Source organism: Phaenicophaeus curvirostris, chromosome 6 (assembly GCF_032191515.1).
Source record: "Phaenicophaeus curvirostris isolate KB17595 chromosome 6, BPBGC_Pcur_1.0, whole genome shotgun sequence".
NCBI lineage: Eukaryota > Metazoa > Chordata > Aves > Cuculiformes > Cuculidae > Phaenicophaeus > Phaenicophaeus curvirostris.
In genome coordinates this window covers 40,064,145-40,087,769 of record NC_091397.1, presented here as the reverse complement: position 1 = coordinate 40,087,769, position 23,625 = coordinate 40,064,145, and the positions used below count along the sequence as shown (strand labels likewise).

General features: G+C 41.5%; 1 protein-coding gene across 1 annotated transcript in view; it reads left to right on the top strand.

Annotated features, from left to right (window-relative positions):
- The window catches only part of STAC (SH3 and cysteine rich domain), a 598,932-nt gene that overhangs the window by 531,601 nt on the left and 43,706 nt on the right, over positions 1 to 23,625 (top strand). The gene's annotated exons all lie outside the window — the stretch shown is intronic.

The following is a 23,625-nucleotide window of genomic DNA, read 5'->3' as shown; positions in this document are numbered from 1 at the left end:
GTATTGATTCAGTCTTTTATAAATAAAGAGGATAAGGCATGTGAAAAGAAGACCGTTTTTAGCAGGGATTTACTATAAGATTATTATGATCCTCTTCATTATACACTGCTGGCTATATTCTTCATTGTATCCAATTTATAAATCTGCTATCAGAGATCTGGCAGAGCAGCAGAGGTAAATATAAAGGTGCTACTATTCCTTCACCCCCTTTAATTTCATAATGTTTTTCTCTATCAGAGGTGCAGCAGAATAGCTGCAAAACCTGGCCATGCAAGAAGTAGCAGGACAAACTAATTTTTCTTCAAAAACTTGAAGATAAAATCCCAGGAGTTTCAGTATGAATACTGAAAGTGTTCAGAATAAGGATGTTCTCTTTCTTCCAAATTAAGGGTATGTGCTTGGGGACTTTTAAATCCAAAAGCTCATTAAATATTCTGTTCTATCCCTATGTTAAGATTCTACAAGATAAAAAGCAATAGTTGGAGAAAACCTAATACTATCCCTAGCAATGACTAACTGCTTTTTCTTAGGGTTTAATAAGGTAACTATTGCTCCAATTACTGGTTGAGCTTAGAAAATATTCTTAAAAGATTGTAGTGAGCTACTGCTTCAGTCTGCTACCGAATCAGAACTAAACTACTTTTCTCCTGTTGTTGTATTTTATGCTTCAACATGTAGGCTGTATTTTGCCTCTATGGTAAGGAAAGTAAGGAAAGCTTCTAAAATTAAACTTTTCAAATTAACCTGTGAAACCAGTAACCTGACTATTGCCTCAAGTCAAAAGCAGCTGTAAGATTTTAAGGAGCTGCTCATCCTCAACACTTAAACAGAGCATTAAATATTCCTGAAAATTTGCTTATTAGAGAAGAAAATTTGCAATTTCCCTGGGAATGTAGCTTTATCCATAGCTCTTAAAGACTGATCTACCTGCAGAGTCCTAGGGTAATATAGGATATGGACTTCTTGAGGTCGTCTGTTTGAACCGGTCACTCAAAGCAGGGCCAATTTACATTAGGTTGCTCAGTCCAGCAGAGTTAGAATATCTCCAAGAAAAGAGATCCAATCATCTATGGGACCTTGTTCCAATATTTGATCACCCCCATACAGAAAATATTTTTTGCCTAACATCTAACTAGAATTTCCCATGCTTCAGTTTATATCCATTGCCTCTTGCCCTACAGTTATGTACCTATGAGGAGCATCCATCTTTGTCTACCGCCTCTCATGAGGTAGTTGGACACAGTGATAAGATCTGACTGTGTTTTTGATAATGCAGCCCAGGATGTGGTTGGCCTTCTTGGCTGTTGGGCTTCACTTTCAACTTCTCTACCAGCAATACCCAATCCTTTTCTGCAAACTTCTTCTGTAGACAGGCAATGCCCAGCCTGTATTGTTTCATGGCTTTGTTCTCCAGGTGCAGAGATCTGTGTTTTCCTGATGTTCTGTAAAGCCTGTTTTTCCAGTGTATCCAGGTTCTCCTGAATGCCCTTGATTCCTACCCTTGAGCGTACCAGTCATCTGCACCTGCTGTTGCTCATCTACTTGGGAGTAATTCGTCCTCGTGGCTTGACCATACCCATCAGGAGATCATATCAGGAACCTGAGTCTTCCACTACTTCCTTATTCTTTACAAGAGAAAACAGCCTGATTCATAGTAGCACTTCCAGACAAATGTGACGTATTTGTACAGAGTTTCTCACTTACTACAGAACCATGAAGGGAGAAAAAAGTTTAAGCAAATAGGTAGTCAATACAGTATTTAACTTTCACAGCATTTCTTTTCTACTTGCAGTTCAATTCCTTTCTCTTGTGTGCACATAGAGTCTTGTAGGTTAGCAAGGTGAGGATTAAGGATAAAGTCCAGCAATGGAGCAAAATGGGACAGGGAAAGGTTGTATGGGCAGATGTGAAGACAAGGTCATTGTCACCAGAAGAACAGCCTAGTAGACTGTTTGAACACTGAAAAGATTATTGGACTTCTTAAGAAAAGCCAGTGAATTGCCTTCTTAGAGGAAAAAGTGAATAATTTCTGCTAGAATAGGACACAGTTGATTTTAGCTGACCATTAGCACTAGCCAGAAGAGGTATGGATCTGCTTTACAAATATTTCATCTGTCTTTCACAAGACCAAAGAGCAGCAGGCAGTGATCAAGAGCAGGTGCTGAAGCCTTGAGTTATCCATCTTGGCAATGAATTCTCTGGAGGGTTTATCATTCCCATAGTGGAAGATGACAAGGCTTTTGCTGCAGTGTCTGAAGAACAAAATTGATTATTTGTGTTTTGCAATGCTGTACAGAGAGTAAAATATAGAGCACCCTTTGCTGTTATGGTGTCCATGTTTGGGAACAAGTTTGCCTTTGGCTAGACTCGATGATCACAGAGGTCTTTTCCAACCTAGGGATTCCATCATTCTATGATTTTGGGCAGACAGAACTGGTTTTGAGGCAAAAACAACGTATATTCTGCCATTTTGATTATCCTGTGCAGTTATTCAGTGAAACATGGTCAAAGTCTTCAGTCAGAGAGGAGAGAGAAGCAGCTAAGACACAAGAAAGGTAGGTTAGATACTAGAAGTAGTGAAAACACTCAGAGCAAGAGAGGTGTCCTGAAATTTTACAGCATGTCTGCTCCTTTGCTGTGAAAGTGTGTGAGTTACTTTTGCAAAGCAAACTAGAAATGCAAGCAACTCCAAATATTTCTATGTTGGAGTCATCTTTTGTCTTTCTCTTCTTCTGGAACAAGCACAGAATTTTTGATCTGCTGGTAGGTTTCCCTTCCTTAAGCATTGGTCACACCTCTGGGAACTATCTGAGGTGGAAAGGTAATCGAAGTAAGGCATAAAACCTATTTTTATCCCAGTTCAGATGCTGGCATGTGGTTGTCATGGTTGCTAAATCTAGATTAAAAAAAAAAAAAAAGGAAAATCAAGTTTTTCCAACCACATGGAAGAAAGGCCAAAGTACTTTAAGCATTGTGTCTACTAAAACCAAGAGGCAGGCATCCACTCTGAGCATTCATGGCAGACATCCTTCTCTAAGCAAATGACAGACATTTTTTTAAAAATACCATTGAAGAAACATTAAAATTGCACTTTGAAAACTCATGATGGATGCAGGGTAGTGATGAAATCAGATGTGGACTTTTTTACTCATACAGAAGCAAGAAATCTGTGGGTAAGTGAAATATAAATGACCATTCAACTGCCCAAATAGGACAGACAGGCATGAAGACAAGGTCATTGTCACCAGAAGAACAGTCTAGTAGACTATTTGAACATTGAAAAGATTATTGGACTTCTTCAGAAAAGCCAGTGAATTGCCTTGTCAGAGGAAGAAGTGAATAATTTCTGCTAGAATAGGACACAGTTGAAACAGTTAAAACCCTTGTCTTGTTCAAGTGAGGCCATCTGCATCTGGTGACAAGAAGATTTCACCTTCCTCTGGAGGACAGGAGAGTTGTTTTGTGAGCAACTCTGAACAGTAGCCCAGTACTTTCACAGGGTGAAGTACATGATCTATAACTATCCAGTGATGTCTCAAAGAAAGAAGACGGCCATAACAGTTAAGGAGCACAAGCAGAAAAAAGAAATTAGAAGTAAAGGCATGAAGTCAGGAACGTGACACCACTGAGACTGTAAAATTAGGCCCTTGAGAATCAAGGAATAGGGAACTTTGAGCAGAACAATGCCAACTCTCTCTGTCTAGGTTTTTCTCAAATCCATCTTCCTTTGTCTGAGAGACAGTGTTTCCAATTTGCTAAATGCTAGGAGGATGGAGATGGGGAAAAGAATCAGCAGTACAGCTGCCAGTAAGCTGCTAGGGTTGACCAGATCTGTTTGGGATGCTCAGCCTCAAGACTGTGCCTCCCTTAATTGCCTCAGTCATACAGTTTTGGTGATACATCCAGGAGATCTCATGAATGGGAAGACCAGGATGATAATTTCTGTTGAGTCATCTGGACATTGAACTTAAATCAATTTAATTTGAGCTATACATGTCAAAATTGAAATAGTTATGGATATGCTATATGTCACTCAGCATGAGATTCCCATAGCACTGACTACATTTTGTACATTGCTGAGAGATTATTGCTGCCTGACCGAGCTCACAGTCTGAGCTAGCAGTATAGGTAAAGGTTCTTCAAGGAGACAGCTCTTGCTGTTTTAAATTAGGCCAAGACAACATCATCCTAATTAACTAGGCCTCTTGCCTCATCTCCTACACCATTATTGCTTCAGCAAGTGACAGTCTGTACTACCCTGCCTATTGGAAAACAGTCTTAAGGCTTCACTCCCACTCCCTCTATAATCAAGGCATAGCTTCTCTCTGGTAGGCTGGATGACATTCTCATCTCTAGGTCCTCTCAGAAGTGGATGCAGAGCCATATTCAATCTTAGGCAGCTATTGGGATTTTTGTCTCTGTTCTTCTACATACATGTATTCACGTGTATGTGCACACACAAACACAGCTGTATCTTGGGTTAGACAAATCTGTGTATCTGTTTCACAGTCTCTAGCTGAACATAGCTGAATACAGGTTTTATATGTCTGAACTAAAAATAAGCACTCCCAGCTAACAGATCACACACCTACACAACTAGAGCTGCATGCTAATTAACACAACAGCCAGCTTTCTAGTTCCTGTTTTGCAGTCACGGAGGTAGACTTCCGAAGAAGACTTCAGTGCATTACACTAATTCATCCCTAGAGGCTGACATGGAGAAGACCATCTCTAAATGTAGAGGCAAAACCCCAAACTTCATGATGAATCTAAACCAACAACAGCAACAACAGCAAAATCATTCTTCTGTTTAAAATTAAACTGAGAAATTAATTTGAGGACTAGTGGAAATAACACCAGCTACAATTGGTCAGACATGGATTGCAGCCATAATCTGGTTCAGGATATTTGATCTCACACGTAGCACCACATCTACCTTTAGCATCTGTAGTTCCTCAGAGACTGTCTCTGAAAAATTACAGCCTAGCTGGGCTGCTCACCACAGAGATCAGTATTAGCATGGTAAAGAAATATGTCTTGAGCCAGTAGCTTGCCATATGTACCACTCCAACCACAGCTGTATCACAGTTTTAGTCCACCACACAATTTTTGTTGAAAGAATTGAAAGTTTTGATATCCTAGTCTTCTCCTACAGAAGTATGTGGTTTAATCAATAAGCTTATCAATTTATTTAGCTTCAGACATCTCTGTGGTTTGTCTAAGTACCCTTGTACAGCATAAGGTATCATTTGCTAGTTAGCAAGACCTGTAAGGTGGTTTGTTTCATGAGCCTGCTTGTAGCTGTGGATTCACAACTATGTATCACTTCTAAGCACTATCTTCAGCTCTATCTGCATAATCTTGCTGATAGCATGCTGACTTTCTGGACTTCCCTGTGCAGTTAATCCTTCTGTCATTCAGATGTACTTTTTGGTGGGCCTACTGTGATGCATACTAGAAATCTCAGACTCATGTGATGTCAAAAAACGCTTGGTTTTCAGATGCCATTGAGACTGCCTCAAGGGAGGAGAAAACCACCCCCTTTGTCTTTTAATAGATGGTCGATTTGTTCATTGAAGCATTTGGCTGATTGTCACTGAAGTGCTGGCATCCAGCATTTTCTGTTTGATAAGAGTTAGCAAGGAGTAAGCCAGCACATTTTTAGTCTTGCCTATGTTATTGCTGAATGTTGACAGCTTTTTTTAAGATCCTGCCTGCATCTGTTTCCCCTTTTGAGGAAAGAATGCCCAGGGCATGTATTTGTTAGCTGGAGTTTGTAATTGAGTAGATTAATGATTTGATTGGCATGATATAAGGCCCAATTTTAAAAGTACACAATTAACTTTAAGCACTAATATTCCCATTCAAAGCAGTCATTATTCCTTTGCTTAAGTGCTTTGTTGAACTGGGTCCTGAATATGAAGCAGCCCTGTGTTAAAAAATTAATTGCCTCTCTGCCCCAGGAGCTTAGCTGCTTTGCTGACAGAACCAACACAGGGAAATTATATACACTATTCACAATGAGAATTATTAGTGCCACTGATATGACTGGTACCTGAGTTAATAACCATCAGGAGAAAGAGATTTTGAAGCAAAACTGAAAAATAACAAGCCAAGCCCAACAAGCCTGACATCTTCCTGGGAGCATGGTTGGTCAGGTCCTGTGAGCTGTCAAAGGGTGCAACCTCTGAGCAATCAGTGACCTGAGAGCAAAATCCTGTAGCCGAGAGGCCAGGAACCGGGAACCATCAGAGAGTGGTGGGGACAAGTAGGTAGTGCAAAGAGTAGCCTTTCTGCACCACTGGGCTCCCTGTGATTCTGCTCATGCAACAGGAACGTGGCAGAAGCCCACACAGCTGGTGAGGTCAGGTATGGTTTCTCATCCCCTGCCTGCCCTGCTTGACCCACACTGCTCACCCCTCTGCCATGCTGATGAGGGGATATTCCCCCTTAGCTGAGGACAACGTAGAATTCAACCCAACCTAAGTATGCAAAAGCCATGTCAGGGACAATCTGGGACAGTGCCACAGCAAGGACAGTGGGAGAGCTCATTTGGTTGGGAGCAAAACTGAGCCTTTTTGGAGAAATACTAAGGCAAGATGCTGAGTAGTGACTGTTAACTAGGAAATTACTATTTTCTGTCAACTCACTGTATCCAAAGGTCTTGGGAGATTGGATGTGGTAGACACGTCTGCAGCCGTGTTTGTAATAGAGTTTCCCTTTGATCTTCTGCAGACAGGGAGCATGGTTCTCTGACCCTAACTTTTACTTTCTACATCAGGTCTTTCTTCTTTTTCTTCCTATTTTGCTGTGGTTTGTTTCTGGCTTCAGTGCAGGAAGCCCTCCTTTTGGGAGGACATGTAAATAAGTCTAGGTGACAGGATGGTAGGAAGATGTAGAAGATACTTCTTTGGGGGTTTTGTGAGTTTTTGACAGATTTATCTCTCTGTTTGCTTGGTGGTGAATTTTGGTGCAAGACTGAGCAGGGACAATGCAAACATCTCTCAGGGTCCTCTAATGCTCCACTCCTTCCCCTCCACAGTGCAAGTATTTACCAGGTAATGCAGAAAAGAAACTTCTGTAAAAATCTAAGGTCATTGCTCTCTCTGGATGTCCAGATTGAGGAGACTGAAGGCACCTAAGCAGCTTAAATAATGTGTCTTTTACAGAGAGGAGAAGGTGGGGGATGTTGTCTTCCCTAGGAGCAAAGACAGAGTGTTTGTATTAGCTGGAATTATCCTGCATTTTAGAGATGTTATCTAAGAGTACACTCTTGTTGAAATGCTCCTTAATCCTTGTTCTCATGCTTTCTATTCAGTAAAAATTTGGTTTATGCCAGAGTTTTCACATTGCCAGACTGAGACACCTGCATTTCCTCTGGCAACCTGCATGTGTTCTCACCTCTGGACACTCGCCTCATAGATACTTGTGTTCAGCCAGAATGAGCCAAGGGATTTTGGTGCTGTACCTAGACGAAGGGTGCAGGCACTTTCCTGAGGCCATGCAGTCACCAGTCTTGGTCATACACCGTCATGGGGCTGCGGAATGCATCCACAGCAGCAGCCATGCAACTGCAGTTTTCAGAAGAGCAGCTTCCCCAAATCTGTCCCTCAGTTTATATCTGTCATCTTTGCCACAAATGTCAGAGGAAGAGCTCAATCCCTTCTCTGTATAAATAGTGCAGCAAAGATATCTGTGGGAAGCACCTCTGAAAACTCCCTTCCTACATACTATTTTGGCCCTGAAAGCCTGTGCAGAATTTCTGCAGAGCTTTTTCTGCATGAGATCAAGCAACAACAAAAAAAAAACAAAACAAAAAATAGTGTCATGACCTCATCAGTACCTCTTTCTGCTGAACAGGGGCTGAGTGAGCTGCTGTAGCTCCCTCCCTTGCAGCATCCCTCAGGACCCGAGTACATAGTGCTGTGCTTGTAGAATCCTCATAACCAAAGCCTGGATGGGGACTGCTCTTCCTGGCTGATTCCCTTATGTCCCATATGATGGCCTCAAACTTATTTGTGCCCAAATGCCTTGTCTTAAAAAGGGATATAGGCATAAATTCAGCAGCTACATGGCTTTAAAAAAAAGAGAGAGTCAAGAGGGGTTGTGTTTTCCTTTTGTAGTTTCATGGTGTGACAGTCACTGCTATGAAATAAATAGTATTGCTCTGCTAGAGCTTGATATGAGGATTGGTTTTCTACCAACCTGTCTCAAAAATCTGAAAAAATCTGGTATTACAAACACAGAAGATACCACCCAGTGTGAGGTCTGTCAGACACGAAGGATTTGGGAGAGCAAATTACACGGTCCACCTGAGGATCTTGTTCCAGCTCTGCAGAGGACAGGACGTGACACAGTGTTTAATGCGAAACAATAGATTTTTCTGTGTGATGTTTTTGTAGGCAGATACTGCTTTTAGACGTGACCTGACCTAGTCTACAGAGTGTGAAAAATAGATCTCAGCAAGATGGGTTCCACACTCAACATCAACAGGCTCCATATTTAGAGGACTTCAGTAATTCAAAGGCGAATAATCAAATAATAACATATCCTGCTATTAATGATTTGATAAAATATGTAGTACAGACAATTTACACATTCTGACTTGATGCACAGAAATGTTCAGACACCCCTGTTTCACGAGGGCTGCTTAATTTGAGCAAGATCATCTTTTTCTGGGGAAGAATGCAGGTAAAAGATACACTGGCTGGTGATAAAGCCAGAGCTAACCTGTGGTATAGAGGGTTCTTAACGAGGGATAGTATTTAGTATACCAGGTATTTTATACATGCTGTCTTTAAGCACAAGCATTGCCTGAGACTAGTCTTTTGGATGAGTCAGAGGAACTGTGAGTTTATGGTTTACTGAGTATTTGTGATCTCTTCTGATGCTGCCCAGAGTGGGCCACAGATTATTTGCTCCTGAGGTGTGCAGTTACTCATTAAGAGAGGTATGTGATCTGCCTTTCTTTCACAAACATCAGCTGGTTATTGGCCAATTTCAACTGCACATTTTCCTAATCTCCTGTTTTGTAGAGATAATGACGACTTTGTGCCAACAGGCTTTCCTCTCCTGTTTTACCACAGGAGCAAATACAAACATATAGGTAGTCGACACCTTGGTTTGTCCCTCCAGTGGAAGGAGCCTTGGGTTTCTAAACACACAGCTAGGATTTAAATAAGCCTTTTAGAAACAGAATCTTCCATAGTCCATCAATCACCATGCTCAGCTCCTGTCTCACCACCCTTTCCTGCACTTCACAGACCCTGAAGATGCTTTCCTTCTCAAGGCATTCTGTATTCCACAAGCTACTGAGCCCCACAGTCATGTGTTTGCAGTGGTGGAAGAGCCAGGATGTTTGTCTGATATACAGCATCTTGCCCAAGTCTGTGACTGCACATGCAGTGTCCCCTCCATTATGCCTGCTAAGTGGCTAAGTAGGGCTGTGGGGGACTGCAGCATCACCAGTCCCTGGTGAGATGCCTGAAAGACCAGTCTGACATGTAGCACAGGCACTGCAGGCATTAGTTTCTGCTGATAACAAAAAAAAAATGCTGTCCCGGTGGTCACAAGCAGCTTGCTTGCGTAGATCCTCTGGGTCTGATAAAATAGTTACATCCAGCTGCAAAGCATTTATCTCAATGCAGATACCAGTTTCAGCTTCTGGCTTCTATCTCACTGCCTATTTTTATCAAACAGAATTTCATTTCTATAAGATTTCCCTTCATTGCTGGTATCAGCCAGAATTTCTGGGGCTAGAAAGACTTTCAAACACACAGTGTGATCGCATAATCCTCTCATAATGTATAATGGATAGAAAGTGCTGGTTTGTAGCCTTTTACTGCTCTCCTTACACTGGAAATCTAACCAATAGTACTGTTTTAATATTAATACATTTTGCCTAACAAGATATATTTCATTTTGTTGATTTTTAGGGAAAAAGTGAAATATCAGAACAAAGAGAACTAGTCATACAACAGGACAAAATCTTAGAGGTACAACACCCTATTGCATATCATGGAACATCTTTCTTGTTTTAGACCAGTACTATTCTGTAATAGGTTTTACAAAGATAATTACAAGGTTATAAAATAGCGAAGCGATAGGATAGAATAAAATACAATACAAGTAAGAGAGGAGGGAGCAGGTCTGTCAGTAGTCTCAGGAATACAAAAATAATGCAACAGCGGGAAGTTTTGGGTTAAAAGTTTTGCAGACTATAGTCTGCAAACTAGCAAGGACACCTTTAAAATGAGTAACATTGTATTGTTTGGAACATAAATCATCCAGAAGGTTACTGCAATATGAAACTAATACCAGGAGGGCAGGTTCCTGTAGATTTTTATCTGTGCCAGTCTGGGAGAGCAGAATATAATATCTGCAAGCGAATCACTGGTGCTGATCTCATGTTAATAAACTCTGACTTGACTTTTATTGCACACCAGACTCAGGCACTAATGAAGATTGTTTGCTATTCTTTTGAACTTTTAAGGACTTGCGGACAAAATTATGCCAGTTGGAAGAGCAGTTCAAGAACCCTGAACTAACTGAGCTGTAATTATTAGCAATGGCTTCTCTTCTGGGTTTCTTATTTTATATTTTTATATTACCCAGAATATTTCCACACCAGCCACACCTGAAGCATGTGCTATTGATTGTAAGTTAATATGGTTTATGCAGCATCAAAAAAGCACCTCATATTTATGTAGAACAGCTTCTTTTTCTGTCACATAATCACCCCATCACTGAAATGCTAATGAAATTTAGATGTGGAAAGTCTCATCTCGGTCTTAGCAGATTCTAGGAGTACCTTATCTTTTCCTCAGAAAACCAGATGTGGTATCCTGGATATCAATTGAATATCCTGGTATCCTGAATATCCTGTGATATCCTGGATATCAATTTCAATTCTCTTTCTTAATAATCTGCACCAGGTTCATATTATTACTTTACAGAATAAGAAGCAGAAGCAGCAGCTTGAACAGCAGCAGCAGCAAATTCTGCAGCTGCACGGTTATTTTCAGAGCAAGTAGTTTCTTTTCTTGGCTGGAGTTCAAGTGCCACTAAAGCCACCACCACCACCAACCTCCATCACCACCACCACTGGACAGTAGTTTCCTTTAAGTAACGTGGTTATACAGAATCTGAATTTCAAACCACCACACCTATGTACAGAGCCCAGCCCATGTGGGTCTTAACATCAGACTTCTCAATCTCACTCTTCCCTTTCCCAAATGCTCTGCAATGCAGAAATCCTTTAACTTTAGTATACACTAAGGGTTAAGTATTCCTTCTAGCAACAAGTCTCAAACTAAGCACTAAGTTTAGAGTGCTGGCAGTAGGTACAAGCTCCATTCAAAAACTCCTCTTTCAGTTCTATGAAGTAATTTGAGATTCAGTTTTGTGATCACTGTGTTCTGTGTAGAAGAGCCATGTAATGACATGCTGTATGCACTGCATGAACTGTAACAACCAAGGCTGAAATATAATACAAAATTCAAAATAATAAGTTATATCAGTGCTTGGCCTGGAAATTCATTTTGTGCCTTTCCTTGTCCCTGATGATGCTCCTGAAGGCTGATTCCATCCTAAGAATCCTTATTGGTTCTCCACTGCCTAGGTGGCTGCTGGGAAATTGTCTGTTCCAGACACCATGCTCTTCAGGTATTGCTCATGCCTAATCAAAGTAAAGTAAATAGAGGTGCAAAATGAAACATAGCAACATGTACTTTTAGAAAGAAGAAACCAAAATGTGCTCAATCTACAAATGTGAAATTTAAGATAGGGAGACATGGAAGGGAGAAATTAAATATTTCTTACAAAATTCTCAGAGGAGTTGCTTGCCTTTGCTGTCAACCTAGTCTTTACCCTTCATAGTGTTGCTTGCTGTGCAGTACTTGCTTATGAATGCAATCACTTTTGTAATAAAAAGCAGTAAGAAGCCCTTCTCCACAGCCCAGGCATCCATTAGGTTGCAACTCATCCTCATGCTGTGGCTTTATGGTCTTCATTAGTGAGCACACCTAGCAATGACCTGAGTCAGCTGCAGTTTCTGTTGGTGTTTCTTTTTTGCTCCACAGCCAACAAGAAAAGAAGGTTGACAACTGCCCAGGCTCTCCTGCTCAGAAGCACTGCACTGCTCCACTTACAACTGCACTTGCACGGCTTCCTCCATCTCTCTGTGTTCCAAGCTGGAAACCTCCTGTTTCATTAAATGTGACTTACCTTTGAGATTTTCAGCTCCTGTGTTTCAGGTCCACCACGTCATGCCCAGTTTCATTGCTTCACAAGCACTTTTGGTTCTTCAATGTTTATTATCCTAGAAGTGAGAAAACTTAATTTCAAAGTGATTTATGTCTCTTCTTTCCCCTTCTAGGTCCAGCAATCAATGAGCAGCTAGCCAAAACAAAAAAAAATGCTATCTCTGTCTTGGGTAGGTGAAATGTACTCACTGCATGCACTCCTGGTTGGTTATAGCTGGAGCAGCATGGAGTCAACATTATTCTGACTGATGTTGGAACATCCTGGGAGAAACAGTGTGAGCAGGGAAGAGAAATGTACTGCAAGTACAGAGCTGTGTGTACGCAAACTTAGTAGAGCAGCAGACTGAAGTAATTAGGGTGCAAAATCTCTTCTGGCCCTTTGGGTACACTCCCTTGTGAACCTGCCACCTCTGAAAATGCAGCATTTACGTGCATGCTGGTAAATGTCTCCTTCTTCCCTCCTCACAGAGAAAGGGAAGAAGGCCAGAGGTCTGACTGTGTGGTTGTCTCCTGGGTGCTCTGTTACTAGCACTCCTTTAAATCGCTTTTCTGCCATATTCCCCTGCCCAAATAGATACCTAGGGGTTGCTGGTGGGCTTTGACCTGCCTGGACAAAAGCACTGTGGACTCACTGAACAACAGGGCAATTGATGCCATTTCTCTATTTTCTTAGCCTTGGCTGAAAATCTTTTGGAGAAAAGAGAGATATTTAAGGTGAATTCTTTAGTTAGTCACTTTGTGGTCTGTCAGTCACTGCTGCTGAAGATGTTTATACATTATTTTACAAAGGCTGTTGTTATGAGAGTCACCAACTGCTGCTCATTTGCTTGGCCCTCTTCCACTACTCTGGCACCAGCAGGACTGTCTCCTGAGATACATTTGCTGTTCTGTGATAGTCTTTTAGTGCCTTCATAAAAGGAAAACAACCTTCAGTTTCTTTCTGTACCATAGGAAGTTTGGGATGTATCATGCAGACAGTCATCCAGAAAATAGATCAATTGTTGTTTCCTCTCCTGAGGACACAGAAGCATTTCTATTGTTGCACAACAAAACACAATTAGCAAGTGCATATGCCTTGTTTCATTTGTGGAGCTTAATTTCCATTTAAATCTGTGCATTTTTATGTCAGGAAGCTGTTCCTGCTAACACAGGGCATTCACCTGTGGGAATAATCTTTCAAAAGGAGCAGGTAGAAGCACTGCAGGGTTTGTCTGAACAAACCTAGACCTAGAGTATGGTTGGGCTCACAATGAATGCTACATATTTCCTACATGACCTCAGGCAAATTTCTTCCCTCTGTGCTTCAGTTGCCCACCTGTAAAATGACAACAGTATTTATTTTCGGCACTTTGTGCCCTTATGTGTTCACACCATGAAACCTTTGGTGGCAAGAGCCACCATTAATTATTAAACACCTGCCAGTGTTAAACTCCATGTGAACATAGCCAGCAACAGGAAGGAAAGATCTTTCTTTGACCAGGGCAATGAAATACAAGATTAGATGCTCCAATAGCTTTTAATATCAGTAGAGCTGTTTTACAGAGCCTGTGCATTTATATTTCTTGTTGCAGGAACTCTTTGTGGTTGTTTGGCAGGTTCTTACTGCAGTTTGGCTTCTCATGCATAATACTGGCCTCCTTTCATAAACACTTATCTGACCTTACTTGGATATGTCAGCTACTGAAAAGAATCTCCCCTGAGTACTACAAATCTTGCCTGTGGCAACATTAACCCTAGACGATCTTAAAGACTACAGACTGGATTTCTGGAAGGTATTGCTTCTGAGAAGACCCTGTGCTTTAAAATAAAGCATATGTGAGTAATAAAAGCACATGATAATGCCTGTCTTTCCTGTGAGAACTGCATTACCTCCTCAGAGGAAGAAACTAGAACCCTTGTATTCCAGAGAAGAGCAACAAAGCTGGTGAGGGGGCTGGAGAACAGGCCTTATGAGGAATGGCTGAGAGAGCTGGGGTTGTTTAGCCTGGAGAAGAGGAGGCTGAGGGGAGACCTCATTGCTCTCTACAACTACCTGAAAGGAGGTTGTGGAGAGGAGGGAGCTGGTCTCTTCTCCCAAGTGACAGGGAACAGGACAAGGGGGAATGGCCTCAAGCTCCAGGGGAGGTTTAGGCTGAACATCAGGAAAAAATTTTTCACAGAAAGGGTCATTGGGCACTGGGACAGGCTGCCCAGGGAGGTGGTTGAGTCACCTTCCCTGGAGGTGTTTAAGGCACGGGTGGACAAGGTGCTAAGGGGCATGGTTTAGTGATTGATGGGAATGGTTGGACTCGATGATCCGGTGGATCTCTTCCAACCTGGTTATTCTATGATTCTATGATTCTATGATTCTATGATTCAGCAAGAGGGTGTGTGCTTAAATGCATGCCGTTGTTTGCTGTTGGAGGTGGGCCTGAGATGCAAAAATTACTTAATGTCTATATTCTGATCTGCTCCTCAAATATCTAATGTCCTGCACCCACCAGCACAGGCAAGAGTGTGGGAAATCTGTAATTAAATCTAAGTAGGATCTTCTGTTAATGTAAATTGAAATGACCTCATTATCACAGAGGAGTGATAACTCATAGAAGCTGAACCTTTGTCCTAAAAAAATGCTTCTTGGCATACTCTGTGCATCAGTATGTCAGTCAACCACCTTGCTTTCTAGTGACAGAAGTCCTGCAAATAGCCTCTATCATACACACAGAGCAATACTATACATCTATAGCAAGCCTCTCATGAAGAGTATGGGGTCATGCCCTTTGCTCACAGCTCAAGGACTATCTGAAGGCTGTGGCAAGCCCTAGTATCTTTCAGAGGCACTTGCCTTGCACAGCGCACCTATGTTACAGCGCTCCAGATTTCAAATACCCTGTGTAAACAGAGGTCATCAATATGTCTTCTGTGTGCTTCACTAAGCAGTCAGACCTTCCTCATCCACTGCAGCATGCAGGAGACCTTGATCAGGCTCTCACTGATCCCACAGGACGGATTTTTGTGGATGTTTTAGAAGACATCAGTGCAACCTACCTTGTGGGCTTGGCTGCCCTATGAGCCCTCCATGTCCTAATTTTCCACCCTCCAGAAGGGAATTATGAACCCTCCATCCTTGAGTCAGTTTTGGAAGAAGACCATCCTTGATTATGAAGGAAAAAAAGCTACCTCACAATATCATACCCAAGAGTTACAGGACACGCAGGTTGCTTGGCTTAGTTACAAATTTCCATGTCTAGTCTCTGAAAGGACACCAGCATGGTTTCCACACAGAAGCTGGGTCTACTTCTGGGTTTCAAAAAGGTATCTCAGTGTTTCAGCAACTATAAACTGGTTGTCTCTGTTTCCAAATCTTGCCGACAGCATGTTTCTCCCTGCATCTTCAAAATTCACCACCCATCAGCTGCACAAGAGCAGTATGAAAGAGTCCTGCCTGACTGTCATCGCTGAATAAGTCATGCAGCAGTGAATTAGAGTTGTTGAAGATCAAAATAACCCAGAAAATGGTTTTAACTTCCTTTTCATGTTATCTCCTACTCCAGATATTTTTTCTCTTTTTCACACATTAGGAAGAGCATAAAAACCACTCTCTAATGAGACAGTATCTTGCAGGGCTGTCTTGTCATATGCCCAATTGCCTTTCATGGCAAGTACCTGATGTGAAAAAAAGACCTGAAACACCAAAAGCTGAGAAAGCGAACGCACATAAAATGTTTATGATGGACCAAAAGTGTGCGGAAAGCAAAGCACAGCAGCAAAATATCTGTGTAGAAAACAGAGCTTTCAAATTTGAAAAAGAATATTAAAAAAAGATACAATTGTAGGAAGCTCATTTTATGAGACAGAACATTTGTAGGAACTCGTAGAAAACCTTACAAACAACTGTGAAAACCTGTATCATCTAACTGAAGCAATATGTTGCATGGTACATCCCCTGCTGCTGCCTGCTTTCCTGCATCCAGCTCAGGGCATGTTTCTGACACTTGAGCTCCATGTCCAAGTACCCACACCACATGTAGAGCCGGGCTTATGTTGCCTGGGTGGAAATTTGGAAGTGTGTTCTGAGGTGAACATCTGTGCTTATTTCTCTATGTAAGAAGTACTCATTCACTGGTAAAATAATAAAAAGGACAAAGTCTTCGAAGCAAAGATAATTTTTATTATACAATTCAGCGCTGAATTGGATGCCCTTCTATAAAAGGCATAAAGTCCTACAAAAACAGCGAGTATATATACTAGTTTTAAACAAAGAATATAAATCTCATCAAGGCTGCTCATTATATATTTTTTGACATATTCAACCAGACTCCCGTCAGGTTATTGTTGCCAACTATATCTTGTTAGATAGTTAAGCATCCTGTCTGGATATCATCTACATGTTATTTCTTGATACATGACACATTTATATGGCAAGATAATTAAACATGCACACCAGCTGCAGCAAAACTTATCAACTAATTCCCACATCTATCTCAATTTAAAAAACTTGTCCTAAGCCATGTCCACTATTTCCTCTTATTGCTGTAACCTACAGGTTGTGATCCTTGTGCCATAAGCCTTTAGCAGAAGAAAATGCAGTGGAGCATGATTTTAATGCTGTTGTTTGCCTTTGTGAGTACAAATCTTCGTGGGCAACTTGACCATAGGGTTTAAAACATAAGATAAAGCAGTGTGACACTTGACAGCGGCATGAAAAAAAAACAAACCTGATTGAACAGCCCAGTTTGCAGCTGTGCCTAGTGGAATGGGTGGGAGCTGCTGGAGGGAGAGTATGTGGGGGCAACAGTAGAGATTTGGGAGACACAAGCTCCTTTTTGCTTCTACAAGACAAACTTTCCTGTGTGGTCACATGACACCTCCTCCTCCTCACCCTGGACAGGAGGAAGCTTTCTGATCAGCTGCTGTGGTGCTGTGCTGGATGGCACACAGGCATCTAGAGGGGAGTGGTGGTGGAAGTGATGGTAAAGGTGCTGCTGGGAATGCCCTTCAAACCAAAGACTTACAATGCAAGACTTGAAATATAGTGACAATATTATTGCATATTTGCTTCCTTTACATACCCTAAATTCTGGTTTTTTTCACTTCTGCCTCAGTTTATATGCCCCAGGCATACAGTGTGTTTAGTGAAGCTGAATGAGTTTGTGGCAACTTTGTCTCTTTGGTTTTACCTAGTCAGGTTTATTTCTCTCACTAGTACCCTCTCCTCTGATGGCACTGGATTAAATCATGTGTAAAAGAAGTCAATTAATTTCCATGTCAGCTCTTCACTTCTCTCTGCTCCCCAAGTGCACCTGATTCTAAGGGGATAACATGTCTGGTTTTGATTATGTAGTAGTTTTCTCCTGTAGCCTTTTTTAGTTTCATCTCTGAGAGGATGAAAGGCATTGTTTTGGATGCAGTTCAGCCACGTGTCCCTCCGCATCCTCTGCAGTGAGAAGAGATGCCTCAGAGCAGGATGGTAACTCCCTCCACCAGATCCATCAGACAGTGGCTCAGAGTGGCCTTGTTGGCAATAATTCAAGTTTTCTAGTGTTGGTCTTGATTTACTGGATCTGCCAGGAGGGTTCATTTGGCTACACCATCAACTACAATTGTTTCATGTATAACCTTTATGCTGGATGCTGGATGGGATTTTCAGGTGCAGTCACTCCTAGTGTGAGCCTGCTTCCCCCAGTATCAAGAGCAGCTTTACTTTGAGGGCTCTACAGCATCATCCAAGTGTCCAGCATGCTCTGAGTGGTGGTGGAAAACTGGCATTTCTGATTTCCTTTCTAAGGTTTGGTCTTTTCTCCACTTTTCCCCCTCTCTGGTGGAGAAAACATGAATGTTGAAACCAGAACTCAGTATCCTGAGGGACCATGTGGTCATTTGTGTTCAGCCTGAATTCCCTGAGAAATCCTTCAAATTTCTGCAGCTGTTTATCTCTGAACCAGGAAAAGGGGGGGGTGGGGGCTATAACTTGGAAACACAACAGTGTAGATTACTCACAATCCCTCCAGCAGGGTCTGGAGGAGGTGAGGGAGGGCATACTGCAAAGCAGAGCATGTTTTCTGGGTACGGAAGAACCACTGACCATTGTCGCTTTCTGGAGAACCCTTTCTTCACCCTTGCTGACCCAAGCTCTGAGGCAGTTAGTATTGCCCTAGATGGATTTAAAAAAATTTCATTGCATTAAAATTTGCCACCTTAGACAAGTGCATTTGTAGCTCCTACGTTTGCATAACCCATTCCCCAGCACAGCACTGTCTCCACCAAATGGCCTTCCTGTTCTTTACCCCACAAAGGACACAACATTGTGGATGCAAAAAGTTTAGGTAGATTCACATGTGACACATCAGAAACCCTGAACACATAGTTGGAAGAAAAATCACTTGAAGACAACTAAATAGGCACAGTGCATCAGGATCAAGCTCTCTGACCTGAAAATAGCTGGAGGTGAAGACAATACCCAAAGGAAGTGCCACATGCCTTCATCCTGTTCTTACTTTTGCCTGGATGTCTAGTTTATGGACATTGTTCTTATGCATTCTGCATATTAGACATATTTATAAGTCTGGTGTTTACAAACTTAAGTATATTTTCCCCTGACCCCCCAAAAACTCAAGTCTCAGAGAAAAAGAAAACAGTAGTGTGTAGGTGGGGTGGGGGAAAAGTAGGAAAAATGCAAAAAGGTGAAAGCCTCCAAGTCAAAAATGAAGTGGTTTGGGCCAGCCTAGCCCAGTTGGCTTGAGAAGGGAAAATAGAGTCTGACTATGACTTTATGTAAGGGGCACAGTCACAAGGGATGGAGTGCCCAGTGGGAGTGTAGAAGCCTCTCCTAGAAGGGATAATAGATCCTGAGAGTTCGGGGGGAAAAGAGGAGAAAAAGGCCAAAGCAGGGCCTGCAGCAGTTGTGTTGCTACAATAGAAGCCCTTTCCCAACCTCTGGGGTGGTTACCTCTGCACTGCCGGTGTACGTGTGTAAGCAGTGGGAGTCTTGCTTCAGCTCCTTTTGCTAGATCATGGAGCAGCAGTGATGACAAACAAGGCAAAATGGCCGGCAGGACAGCGCATTAGTCAGCAAATGAGCGTGCTGACAGTTAATCTGATGGTAATGCAGCATTTTCATTTATTTTGGTCTGTGTAGGCAGATATGCTGATGGCCTCCAGTTTAGATATTCATGTACACTGTCTGTAATGCTACCTGCATGCCAGTCTTTCCTGGGAGAATGAGCAGCAGCAATTTATCAGGCCTTGTACAAATGCAGACCTTGTCCTGGCAGGCAGAGATACTCAGCTATCACCAGAACGAAGATGGAAAGGACAAGTCCAAAGAGGAACAGTCCAAAGAGGAAAATGAAGCATGTTCCTCCGTGATTTCAGTGGGCTACAAGTCCAGGCATTTGCATACATTATCTGAATTACTGGGGAGATGCTTGAGGCTACAGGAGTTCATGCCAATGATTTCCATATCAAAGTGCTTTCTGAATAAGTATCAGAATAGACATTTCCCTCTCTGAGTATTTTGGGTGCTGGGTTTTTTCATGTAGAGATCAGAAAGAGTAGCAGTTTAATCTTCTTAAAGAAACCTTGATAATTTCTTAAGCAGAAATATGGCTTTGGGATAAAGTTCATAACTTATATCTATAGATGGCCAATCATGAGTAAGCAAGAAACATCTAGATACAGAAAAAAAGAGAACATGAAATAATTTGTCTTTTTCAGAGAAAAATTGCCTAATGTCTTCTAAAATATATTATACATCCAGTGTGCATAAGTGTAATTGGTTAAAACTCAGAGAACTATATAGTCTGAGCCACACCATCTGTTTCTCTCCCTGCCCAGTGCCCTAAGCATTTGGCCAGAGAGAGCATGTTACTTTTCCACTTCTCTTCTGTCTTAGTTATTTAGCCTAGTTTCTTTACCTTAGATTTTCTTACACTGAATGTATGTGCATAAGCCATTTATTTCCTTTCCCTTTTGTCTAGCTGTTTATCTACGAGATTCTGAAGAGCATTTAGGCTGGACTGGCAACTCCATATCTCACCCTGTCAGAAAAATTATTTACCTTAATACATATTTGTTCTCCTAAATAACTATACAAAGGGAATCAAGTTGATCCAGGGGATGTTCTCTGTGTCACTTTACTGCCAATTTCCTGTCACCAAGAATAATTTTCATGCCAATTCACTCTTCTATTTCCAAACTCTCACGTATAGAGAAATTGTGGTGATAAGGTAAAGCTGTTATCTGCTGATAAAAATGGCTTTTACCAGCCCTTGCATGCGCTATGGTTTCTTTAACTTTGTGGTTCTTTACCTGAGTGAAACTTCTCAAATAAAACCTTTTCCACACTAAATAACTTGAAGAGCACTCTGAAGAGAAACTTTTTTGCTAAGACCCTGTTAGTTGTGTTGGTCTTCAGGTGTGTCTGTTAGTGAGAGTATCTTTCTGTCTTAGCATATACATTACCTTTAATGAGAAGAAGGTGTTGCCTGAATTTATTCCTTTCTGAAAAGACTTCACTGTAACAATAGGTTCAGTTAATACTTCTTCCTCCCTTGAGCCATACAGAGCTTCCACTTAGGCTTGTGTCCAAAGCATGAGGCATCACCACCACAAGAAATTTTTCCAGTGCAGTACTGCTGGACATTGCTCATAGCTGTTTGTACAGAAACTGCAGAATTAGTGCCCATGGAAGCATATCAGAACAGGGCTACTTAGAGATTACCATGTTTCTGTGGAAAGTAATTCCTCTGCAATTATTCAGACAGGTCCTGCACAACCATCTCTCCAGCACAAACTGAATATTCTCAGTTCTTTTTCCATCTATGACCCCTGCTCAAGGAAGGAAAAAAAAGAAGGCTTTCCATAGCCCATCATAGCCTTTATTACTGCGATGTGTCCAAAATGCAGAATGGCACTTGGATCATTGCTTTTGCTTCAAGGGAATTGCTGTGGTGGTATTTCAGTTTTGCTGTTAACCAATGTAACAAAGCGAAAATCAACAGTGTGTGGAGAAACAGATGTACCAACTTCCCTAATGCAAACCAGGACTTTCTTGATAAAGTACGTTTAACCTTAATTGACTTATCCAGATTCAGTAAAGTTTCATAAAATAACAAAAGCATCAACATATGGTACAGACTTGATGTTTTCATTTGAGTTTCATTTGCAATGCAATCCTACACTAGAGATTTGGAAGAGAAATATACCATTCCAGTTTAGAAAGAAAATACAATACAACTGCTCAGTAGGAAAACTAGAGAGACAGCCTTCTGTTTTGAGGGATGAGAACAATTTGTTGCCTTTTACCAGCAGAGTAAAGAAAGCTGAATGCTGCTGGGAAACCACTGGCATTACTGCCCAATATCTGTGGAGCGTTTTGCACACTATAGGGAACAATATGTCCAAAGCTGATGTCCAACATAATAGCCAGGAGTATTTTATCTCCATGGTATGGGAAATGCTGTATTAAATGCAACTATTACAAATGGATATTTTAAGGAAAGATGGTCTTTAGGTTAGGGATTTGGCTTAACACTTGGGATATGTTGAGTTTCTTTCCTAGCTCTGCCCTGTGCCATGGGCAAATCATTTAGTACCTGTCAGCCTCAGTTTCATATTATAAAATTCAGACTCTAATGACTTGTTCTGCCCTTTCTTTTGAAGTAGGTAGGACTTTCAAAGTCTAAAATACACAAGCTGGCAGCTGAATCACTGTGTGTTTAAGGAATGCCCAATACGGCTCCACCCTAGCAGTGGGCTATCTCTCTCTAGTGAACAGAAGGGGAGAAAACCTGTCCAAAACGAGTGATCAGTAGCTTCCTGAAAGAAATGTGGCTCTGATTTTGTGCTTCAAGCAGGAGCTTTTTCTCCGAAAGTCAGAGCAGCACATGCCATCACAGCAGTAATTCTGTGCCTGAGGCTGCTGAACGGGACCTCTCTCCTGTTGTGGGAAAGGGTACAGTGATGCCCTCTCTGGGGGCAGATTGCAGTAGCAGTGCCTCACAAAATCTTCTTTGACCAAATAAGCGTGGAAGCATGGAATAAAATGACATTTTCATTTTTGTTTAAATTCTCCACAGAAGAAAACTGAATTCTTTTCAGCCTGTTGAGGCACACTGGGTGTTGAAAACTTTGGTGTTGTAAAAACACAGGCAATAGGTCACTTCACCCACCACCCAGAGACGGCAAAATGCTTGCCGGGGACAATTCTCATTCCCTGAACATCCCACTGCACAGGTGAGGTTCAGACAAAGGACCAAGGCCATGAAAATCACAGCAGATGTGAAATGCCTTCACATCAGTCAATTTTGTAAATTGTTTCTGTTTCAGTGGCCCTGAAAAATATTTTTTCTTTTATGTTGAAAAATTATTAACCGAGTTGTGAGTTGCCATGGATGCAGCATTCAGTCTATTGCAGACTTTGTCTTTTACTGTGCAGGACTTCATTCTCAGTGCTCTCCTGGGTTTATAAATATTGAATAAACTGGCCCACTTTTTCTTAGAAGTCAGTGGCAAAATTGCCACTAATTTAGAGGTGTGGGCTCAGGCCTATTATATCATGATATTTTTTTTCATAGCATCATTCACCTCTGTTTTGGTAGTCTCCCGATTCTGCCTAGCAAGTCAGGCTTCCACTCAGGTATAAACAAATCTTTAAAACAATAAAGGGGAGGAAAAAAAATCCCTTTCCTTCTATAAGCTAGTATAGGAAACTGTTTCTCCTTGGGAATGGTTTTGGCTGGAACTCCATGGCACTTGTTCTCATGAGTACACAGAAAACAGTAGAGAAACTGCCTCTGCATTGCAGCAAGGTATTTGAAGAAATCAAAGTGATCTGCATATAGTATGTTGTTTAGCTGCAGTAGTTTTCCAGCCGGCCAGAGTGTCAGGGACTGAGTGGATGGTGCTGACACATAAACATTTGAGAATTGCTTGGATTGACTATAGCTGCAATTACTGTAATGAAACAAAATTTGTCCCTGGCCCTCTCAGAAGTTATTTGTAAAGAAATAGGTAGGGATAGGGTCTAAATCTTCAAAGCCAGTTGGCAACATTGCTAAAAAAATTATGGAAATTGCCTCATACTCAGTTGTTCATTCTTCTGCTGTTCTAAACCATTATCTTTCTTTTAAGAGGAAATAGCTCTGCAGATGCACAAATGTCTGTATAAATAGTTTTTCTCTACAGTTTAATCTTAAGCATTTCTTCAGTGATTATAAAAAGAAAAAGAAAAGTGTCTCAGCATTTCAGGGCCAGTCTTGAATTTGAAGTTGAATTTCCTAGGCTCTAATGCAAACCATCAGACTTTAATCTTCCTATTTTTCCACACGTGCAATTCAAGCCACACAAGGACAGCTTGGACTTTTGGGGAGCATGGGGTCTC